We start from the raw sequence: 9,745 nt of genomic DNA, 5'->3' as shown, positions 1-9,745 counted from the left end.
CATTCTAACTAGTAAGTGTCTTGGAGAACGCCTATTTGGATCTATTCTCTTTGGGGTGCACTGCACTTCTTGAATCTGTAATTTTAGGTCTTTCATAAGAGTTGGGAAATTTTCAGTGATAATTTCTTCCATTAGTTTTTCTCCTCCTTTTCCCTTCTCTTCTCCTTCTGGGATACCCACAACACATATATTTCTGCGCTTCATGTTATCATTCAATTCCCTGAGCCCCTGCTCAAATTTTCCCATTCTTTTTCCCTATAGTTTCTGTTTCTTTTTGGATTTCAGATGTTCCATCCTCTAGTTCACTAATTCTAACCTCTGTCTCTTGAAATCTACCATTGTAGGTTTCCATTGTTTTTTTATCTCTTCTACTGTATCTTTCATTCCCATAAGTTCTGTGATTTGTTTTTTCAGACTTTCCATTTCTTCTTTTTGTTCATCCCTTGCCTTCTTCATGTCCTCCCTCAATTTATTGATTTGGTTTTTGAAGAGGTTTTCCATTTCTGTTCGTATATTCAGAATTAGTTGTCTCAGCTCCTGTATCTCATTTGAACTATTGGTTTGTTCCTTTGACTGGGCCATATCTTCAATTTTCCTGGTGTGATTTGTTATTTTTTGTTGGCATCTGGACATTTAATCAGATTTCCCTGAGTGTGAGACCCAGCAGGTTGAAAGACTTTTCTGTGAAGTCTCTGGGCTCTGTTTTTCTTATCCTGCCCAGTAGGTGGCGCTTGTCTGTCTGCGGGTCCCACCAGCAAAAGATGTTGTGGCTCCTTTAACTTTGGAAGGCTCTCCCTGCTGGGTGTGTGGTGGAGACAGAGGAAAGGTTGTAGGCTGGTTTAAATGGCTTCAAATTGCGAAGTCCTGGGATCTGAATTCCTTGAGAGAGGGATTCCACCTGAGTTGCATTTCACCCCTCCCATGGGGAAGGTTCAGGTGGTAGAGAGCCCTGAAAGCAGCCTCTGCGTTTCTGCGTTTGGGGCAGTTGCAATCTGTGTAATCCCAGCACTGAGTCCAGAGGCGACCAAGCCTCCATAGAAACAGCCACAGAAGGCTCTGTTTTGCCCCCTTTCCTCTTTTTCAGTTAGCCCAATAGGCGACTTCTGCCTTGATCAGTTTCACCTGAGCTGGGGGCCTATTTTTAGTAGTCAGAATTTGTTTATTAATGCCACTATTGGTGTTTGGTTGGACTCAGTCCCTGCTACTGTTGGAGACTCTTTCCTTTCCCTCCAGGAAGCTGCCTGTGGGGGAGGGGCACCAGTCGCCGGCCGCCGCGGCTTAGGGAACTCTCTGATCTGAGCCTCGCAGCCAGACCGGGAAGCCGCTTGTGGGGGAAGGGCGCCAGTCGCCGGCTGCTGTGGCTTAGGGAACTCGCTGATCCGAGACTCGCGGCCGGTCCGGGAAGCTGCCCGCAAGGGAGGGGTGCCGGCCGCCGCGGCTTGGGGAACTCGCCTCTCCAAGACTCTCAGCCGTCTGGGAAGCCGCCCATGAGGGAGAGGCGCTGGCCGCCAGCCGCCTTGGCCCGGGAAAGCATGCGCCGCTTGGGGAACTCACCACTGCGGAGTCTCGCAGCCGGTCCAGATTGGGGTACACTGTGTGTCTTGTCTCTGTCGTGGCTCCGGGAGCTGTTCTGTATTGTTTCTGGTTATTTAGTAGTTGTTCTGGAGGAGGAACTAAGATGCACACACCTTACTAAGCTGCCATCTTGGCCCCTTCCTCCTTTATTTTTGTGAAAAATAACATATATACCAAAAAAAGCAATAAATTTCAAAGCATAGCACCAAAATTAGTTGTAGAACATATTTCAGAGTTTGACATGGGTTACAATTCTACATTTTTAGGTTTTTACTTCTGGCTGCTCAAAGATACTAGAGACTAAAAGAGATATCAATTTAATGATTCAGCATTCATATTCATTTGTTAAATCCTATCTTTACTGTATAACTCCACCATCATCTTTGATCTTTCCATCCCTCTTTTTAGGGGTATTTCGGGTGTGGCAATTCTAAATTTTTCATATTGGAAGGGTCTGTCATTAATATGGCACAGGGAAATGGAACTATCTGAAGTTCTGGAGAAGCTGGACTAGGTTTTAGGACTTATCTGGTCTAGCAAACCATATGGAGGTTGTAGGTTTCTGGAAAGTTACTCTAGTGCATGGAACCCTTGTGGAATCTTATATACTGCCCTAGGTGTTTTTTAGGATTGGCTGGAATGGTCCTGGTTGGGATTTGGCAGGTTATGATAGGTAGCGAGATCTAACCAAAGCTTGAGTAAGAGCAACCTCAGAGTAGCCTCTCGACTCTATTTGAATTCTCTCTGCAACTGATACTTTATTAATTATATTTCTTGACCCATCTTGGTCAGGATGGAATTGTTGATCCCACAGTGCCAGGTCTGGATTCATCCCTGGGAGTCCTCTCCCACATCGCCAGGGAGACTTTCCCTCCTGGATGTCATGTCCTATGTAGGGGACAGGGCAATGATTTCATTTGCAGAGTTGGGCTTAGAGAGACTGAGACCACTTCTGAGCAACAAAAGAGGTCCTCCAGAAGTAACTCTTCAGCATGCTTATAGGTTGTCTAAGCTTCTTTGCTACCTACATAAGCTTCACAAGAGTAAGCCTCATGATCGAGGGCATGGCCTATTGATTTGGGTGTCCCTAGAGTTGACACAGTATTAGGGGATTCCTTGATGGTAAGATTTTAATAGTTCTGTGTTCTTTCTACCATCCCTCAAGGGACTTTGCCAATACTTTTTGATTATCTGCTTAATATACTCTAGGATGTATCTGGGCATTACAATAGTCTATACAGGATTAAAGGACTTCTTTCTTATTCTGGGCTCCCTGTGTTTCAGTTGTTTAAAGGAGCTATACAGACAGGATGAGTTAGATTATGCGCTACAGAAAATTTCAGTTCCAGACCAACTAAACCTTTCTTACTTTGGTCTCAAAGAGTATGTGTGGTTCTGAAATATAGATACAGTCTTCCTTACCCCTGTGTTCTGAATTACTTTAACCACAACCTGATCGGCTTTGTTCTTATCTTTAAATATCAAGTTATATATATATATTTATATATATATATATATATATACACACACACACACACACATATGTAAAACAGCCTCTTGAAATCCAGAAATAGTAATCACCACTCCGGACTTAATGTGTCTGCTCTAAAAGCTTACAATCTAGGCCCCTGTTTTCTTATAAGCATTTTCTAAAGGAGCCCATAGCATTGTTGTTCTTTTGTTTCTGGCTTATTTTGCCTCACCACATGTCCCACATGTTCATTCACATCATTGCATGTCTCACGTCTTTGTTCCCTTTTGTAGCAGCACAACCTTTGTTCATAAATATTCACCATGTTTTGCCAATCTACTTCTCAGTCAGTGCATCCTTCAGCCACCTGTATTCATCAGGCATCATGTATAGTGCCCAAATCTACTTGATAATCTGAGAGCAGTCATAGTTTTGACAGCCGATCAAATAGTATCTTAGTGTTTAGTATTTATTATTTAAGAAAGTGCTATCTGAATTTGTAGATTTTTTCCTTGTTGCCTTAATTTTAAATTGGTTTATGAAAGTTACTGCACAAACCCATGTTTTACAATGCTTATATGGGTACTTTATTTAAATATGCCTATGGTTAAACAAATTGAGATATCCATAAAATCGAAAAATTAAAAAATGATTAATTGGGTCAGAATCAGCAATATTTGTTAAATCTAGGGGAAAGTTTCATGAGGAGCAGGATATTTATATGGTCTTAAAGTATCTCTCAGAGATATTTTATTAGTTGGGAGAGGAAAAAGAGTAACTATACCATGTTATTGCCTCTTAACTCCAAACTCACTGTTCTTTGCCCTTCCCAGTCACATGGAAGCTAAGACTCTGCAAAGTCCTTCTACCTCTTCCTCTCTCCTTTGTCAGCTGGCCAACAGGGAGACTCTGAAGGGGACTGCAAGGCTAGAGGAGAAAAGGACATTTCCTTCCTCTTTTTTTTTTTTAATTTTCAGCATGGTACTGCTCCCAGGAGAACTCACACAGTGCCGCTTCTCTGCTCCAATGGCAGTAGGTGCCGCCAGCAAGTTCATCCTTCAGCATAAGGCAGGCAGGCATTTCTGTGTCAGCCAGCTCTCTCCTCGGGGGTCTGAGTCTCAATCTTGCAGGGCCCACCTCAGAGTTTCTAAGTTCCTTCCTTTTTCACTCTCCTCTCAGCCATACTTAGGTTGCTGTTTTCTGCAGCTGCCACTTACCTCTGTGACACCTAGAGCTCTCTTTTTCACCCCTTTTAGTAATTAATCACCTTTTACTGGGTTATTTCATGAAAATTTTCCCACTCAGAAATCCTCAGGGGCAAGCAGAGAGGACACCCATGGCTCTCCCAGTGGGCTCCAAGGGGGAGGGAAGGCAGAGTTGTGAGAGCCATGGAGGCTGCAGACGAAGAAGGCACAGGCAGTGCTATGGGTACAATGAGTGAGTACAGAAGGTCACGGCCCCCAGCGTGGCCCTGATAGTCCTGATGGCTCCCAAGACCCAGGAGATGAGCCACAGAAGGTGCTGCAGCCAGCAGTGCACCCCAGGTGGCATGGGCACCACATGTCCTGAGGACGTGGAACTACAGTATTTCAGTACCTGGCTAGAGGGCAGGAAGCCGACAGCTGGAGCCCACTCTCATGGTACCTTTCCAAAGCCCCCTGGAGTGGACATGGCCCACAGGTCTCTGACCCAAGATGGCCAACACCAAAGTCAAATGGTTCAGAAGGAGCTCCCAGTGACTGACAGTGTCGTGGTTGTCAGATGGACTGCTGAAGACCCTGTTCTCTTTCAAATTTCCATCAAGTCCCTTCTTGACCAGCTTTCCCTGGTGGAATGGAGCATTCAGCACATCAGATCCCTGCTTCTGCCAAGCCTTGGCCAGGAAAAGGGAGCTGAGGCCTATAACACCTTGTTTTCCCTATGATGTGATGCATTGGGTCACTAATTTTTGGAGTACTTACCGCTTTATTATCAGGGTCTAACTTTTTTTGCTTATTTTGGCCTTTGGGAGGCTCGGGGCCCCCTTGCTCTGTATTTGGAGTAAGGGTGTGCTTATATGTTTGTTACTGCAGAAAATAAAACTGAGCTATCAAAAAACAACAATCCATTATTTTATAGATGAGAAAACTGAAGGCCAGGGTGATCTTGCTCAGTATGAGACAGCTGATGATAATATAACATGGGTAGTGAAAGGTTTTAAGATATGAGGTATTTGAGAGAAAGGAAAGTAGACGAAATGATTTTAAGTGAGCGTGCTTTATTGGCTGCGCTCCTAGGCGCATTAAGCAAAGGATCATTATGCAAGTGGGTTGAGCACCGGGTGGCCAGATGTCCATTGAGCAATGAGTGAACAGATGTCTGCTGCGTAAAAGCCTTGGTTGTAATGGTCTACCTCCCCTTCCAAAGTGACATCATGATTCCAGCCATAGAGCCCTCCCTTATTCCCCTGACCTAACAGGTAGAGTTGCTGTTTTGCCTACCTTCAACTTGCAGGCAGTCAGATGACTTAATGTCTGACTGCAAAAGTTACATGTTTCTCTCAATAGTTTCTAGTTCCAGTATTCTATCCTGTCATCAGACAAAACTTTTAAATTTGCTATAACCTTATATCCACTATACAAGAGTGACTTCTGTTAATTAAGTCAGATTTAACATTCAGTCTCCAGTTCTGGAAATTTTATGGTTTTGAAACTTCTTGGGAACCTGATGAAACCTTCTCCCCAGAAAAATACCAGTCACATATACAAATACATTTCTCTATGCAATTTTGAGAGTTTTACAGATCACTGAAAGCCTACCAATGTCTACAAAGTGTTTACTGATCAAGCAGTAGACATTTTAGTATTGGTAGGAGAGCATGGAAGCACAGCAAGGAAAGGCAGCACTCAAGCAATTAAGTACTACAACTAGAAATAATGTGATATGCTTTACACCCTGTAGAGAACCTCTCAAACCCTCACAGCATTCTGTGGTTAGCAGTATTCCAATTTTGCTTATGTCAAAAATAGAGGATCAAAGAGGTCAGGGGGCTATTCCAAGATCACTTTGCTGGAAAATGGCAGAATCAGATGGAACTAGCAAAACGGATGTTGTATTGTCCCAATCTAGTACTTTTTCAATGACATGACTTGCAGTTTTGTTGCAGGATTGCTTCTGAGGACAACTGAACACAAATTCCTTCTGAATGCAGTTCTCTTTAGGATCTTATAAAAAAAATCCTCAAAGAGTAGTATGAGGAAGGGATTTATGAAACAACCCAATGGAAAACAAACCTGTAGCTACCTTCTCAGCTATCTTTTTTTTTTTTTTATTACTAATTGTGTATTGAAAGCAGTAAGAGGTTCCACAACACGAACTAAACCAGTTCTGAGGTTGTTTTTCCCCAAGATAAAGTTTAACAGCTCCAGCTTCTTCAGTGTTTATCAAAATACAAAAGAAAAAAAGGATAGAGGTCATCTTTTCCTGATGGCAAATCTGACTCTGGCAGGAGGAGGGAGTGAAAGCTACTTCACACAAATACAGACAGGGGTGCTCCAAGACGGGCTGTGCGTTCTAGAATGGAATGACTTTCCAAACTTGCATGCGTTTCTGGTGGTGAGACCGTAGGGCCCCGAGATCTGCTCTGAGTAAATGCTGGGAATAACAGAGGCTCTCTGCTCTGGCAAGTGGTTTCAAACAAAAGCACCACACATCTGACCAAAATAAAAGGCTGGTGGCTCCCTGCTTTCTTCTAAACTGAGAGCCAGAGGCTGCGGCCGTGCCCGAGGCCAGCGCAAAGGCCCTCCTGTGGGGCCTCGAGAGGCCCAACATCAGTGGTCTGGGTACAGTGGGGGGTCTAGGGCCCAAGACCCGATGGAAGGGACGCTGGTCTCGTAGTGGCCAGGGCCACGCCATAGCCTCAAACCTTGTTTCCTAGGTAACCGTGTGAGCACAAGTACAAGCACAAACTCTATGAAATACAGGATGATCCAAAGACGAAGCGTAATTACAGGGATCTCTATTGTGACCATGCAAAATTTGATCGTGGGTTTGATTTGTGCTACTTTATCTTGTTCTCAAAGAAAAACACAGACAATCAGATGGACTAGTATTCAGGTCGTTACTGCAAAATCTACACTAGGCATATTTCTCCCTTCTGTGTGTTCAAGTGTTCTCCTTATCTTTTATTTTTAACTATTTAAAAAAATGCACTGAGTTTTTGGGTTAAAAACAAACCACCAAAATAGATCTCAACACAGACCTAAAGCCAAAAGGAGGCGCCCTTGGCTCTTCTAACATAGTAACCCCTGGAAGCCCAGGTGCCAGAGCGCCTGAAATCCCTTCTCAGTACTAAACAGTGAGTTGATTTTCCTTTTTTTTTTTTTTAACAATAAAAAAAGCTGAGTAATATTGCATAGGAGTACCAGAAACTGCCTCATTGGAAACAAAAACTATTTACATTAAATAAAAAACCTGTTTGCAGGCTGCGTCTGCCACATTTACAGCATGATGCAATGCATACTGTGACCAAAACCCATGGAAACAGCTTCTGGCACTCAATACCACAGAGTAGCACAGTTTGCCACATGAGAGTAAAGTGGAGGGCGAAGAAGAGGAAGCAAGAGGGAGAGGAGGGAGAGGGAAGAGGACAAGTTCTCGGTTCACTTCTGGTTTCGCAGCTGATTGGACAGCCAGTCCAGTCCTTCGTAAAGCCCATCCCCACTGGTGGCACAGGTGGCCTGAATGTACCAGTTTCTGTGGCGCAGAGAACGCAAGCCCAGGTTATCTGAGATTTCAGCAGTATTCATGGCATTGGGAAGATCCTGCTTGTTAGCGAACACTAGTAAGACAGCATCCCTGAGCTCGTCTTCCGCCAACATCCTCATGAGCTCTTCGCGGACCTCAGTCACACGCTCTCGGTCATTGCTGTCGACCACAAAGATCAGACCTTGTGTGTTCTGGAAATAGTGGCGCCACAGAGGCCAAATCTTATCCTGGCCACCCACGTCCCACACGGTGAAGCTGATGTTTTTGTAGTCTACAGTTTCCACACTGAAACCTGTAGTGGGAACAGTAGTTACTATTTCACCAAGTTTCAATTTGTACAAAATAGTAGTCTTCCCTGCAGCGTCCAGGCCAACCATGAGAATGCGCATTTCTTTTTTGCCGAAAAGGCCCTTGAAGAGGTTAGCAAAAATATTCCCCATGCTTGTAGACTGGTGTGATCAACACTGGCCAGAGAAACCCCTCGGCGGCCGCGGCGGCTGCTGCTGCTGCTGGTGCTGCTGCTCCGAGCCAGGCGTTGGTTTCGCTCCCACTCAGCTATCTTTTTATAAGACCCTGAGGCAGTTCTCAGAACACTCAGGATAAATTCTCATAATCACCAGGGCAGAGTCTACAAAGATTAATGACTTAGAGCCCTCTGTACGTTCCCAAGAGTTATCCCCAAGCAATGATGTCTGACATGCAATCAATTAGAACTTTATTATTTGGTTCCAAGAACTGTCATTGGTCCAGAAGAAACAAAATTGATCTTTTCTGCTCTACTCTGAGATATGTCCTTTTTTTCTAAAGGACAAAGGAGAGGTGGTTTTAAAAGTAGGGAGAAGAGGAATCCTAGAGAGTAGTGCTAAAAGGAGAAAAAGAGCAAAGAAACAAACAGATCCCATCACCCATCCATTTCATAAAGGCAAAGATTCTCAAGCAGGACAGTGGGACAGCATAGAAAGTCTGTCCATAAGTCAGCAGTTTCAGAAGTTCTGTCAGACCCTTCATCTGTCCCAAACAAGTGGAGAAAGTACAAATTCCCTACAAGCTTCAGGTCTCACTAATTGTTATCACTGGACCCATGTCTTGGACATCTTGGATAGACAAAAATGGGGAGCTCTATGCCCATTTTTTTTTTAACCTTAAGAGGAGTTATCTGTCTTTCTGCTAAAGCTCAGCTGAGAGTACATTTTATCAGGGAGAAGGAAGCAGATGAAAATACTATAAAGCATCTGATAGAAGGGTGTGGAAAATATGGAAGGCAGAGCTGTATGGGGAGGTGGATGACTAAGAAAAGCGATTTCTATATTTCATAAAGAGATTGAAGGCTGACTCTGGGTAAAGACTCTACACAGGCCTAGAGGCAATTGCCCGCAAAGCGTGGCAATTCCCCAAGCAGAGAGGATGGAGCTTAACCCATTAAACCAGGGATTTCAGAAGTGACACCAGTTACCCTTATCCTGAGTAGGGGAAAAGCACAGATTTCTGTATACTTCAGGTACTTTAGATAGTGTTCTTGACCACTACATTCTCCTTTAGGCAACAGTTTCTAAGGCGGGGGTGGGGGGCGGGGTGGGGATGGGGAGGCACACATGGGGAAGGTGGGGGGGGAGTAGAGGTAACTGAGGCCATTTGCACATTTGTGTTTGTTATCTGGTCTCATCCCTAAGAATGGATAAAAGTTGGTTTTTGACAGGGGAGTGAGGGACAGAACCTGAAGGTTCTGGACACCTGAAAGAGAGCTGCGAAGAATGCTGTGCCATCAAAGTGGGATGTGGGGGGGGGGGGGGTAGCTGGAAAACAAACACTCAAACTTGGCAGAGAGGTCTAGGGCAGGATCTGGGAAAAGCTCCATGCAGATCCCAGAGATGCCTTCTACAGAAAACACAGTACAGCTTACAGTGTTCAAGATGAGATCCATGTATACGTTGAAGTATTTCAGAAATGACACCA

The 9,745-nt window shown here is 44.2% G+C and overlaps 1 pseudogene; it reads right to left on the bottom strand.

Moving 5' to 3' along the window:
- Window positions 1-371: 371 nt before the first annotated feature.
- Window positions 372-9,350, bottom strand: LOC143656213 (ADP-ribosylation factor 1 pseudogene; annotated as a pseudogene).
- Window positions 9,351-9,745: the final 395 nt, after the last annotated feature.

This window comes from Tamandua tetradactyla, chromosome 14 (genome assembly GCF_023851605.1).
Source record: "Tamandua tetradactyla isolate mTamTet1 chromosome 14, mTamTet1.pri, whole genome shotgun sequence".
In the NCBI taxonomy this organism is placed as follows: domain Eukaryota; kingdom Metazoa; phylum Chordata; class Mammalia; order Pilosa; family Myrmecophagidae; genus Tamandua; species Tamandua tetradactyla.
The sequence above is the reverse complement of the archived record's forward strand: the minus strand, read 5'-3'. Positions and strand labels throughout refer to the sequence as shown.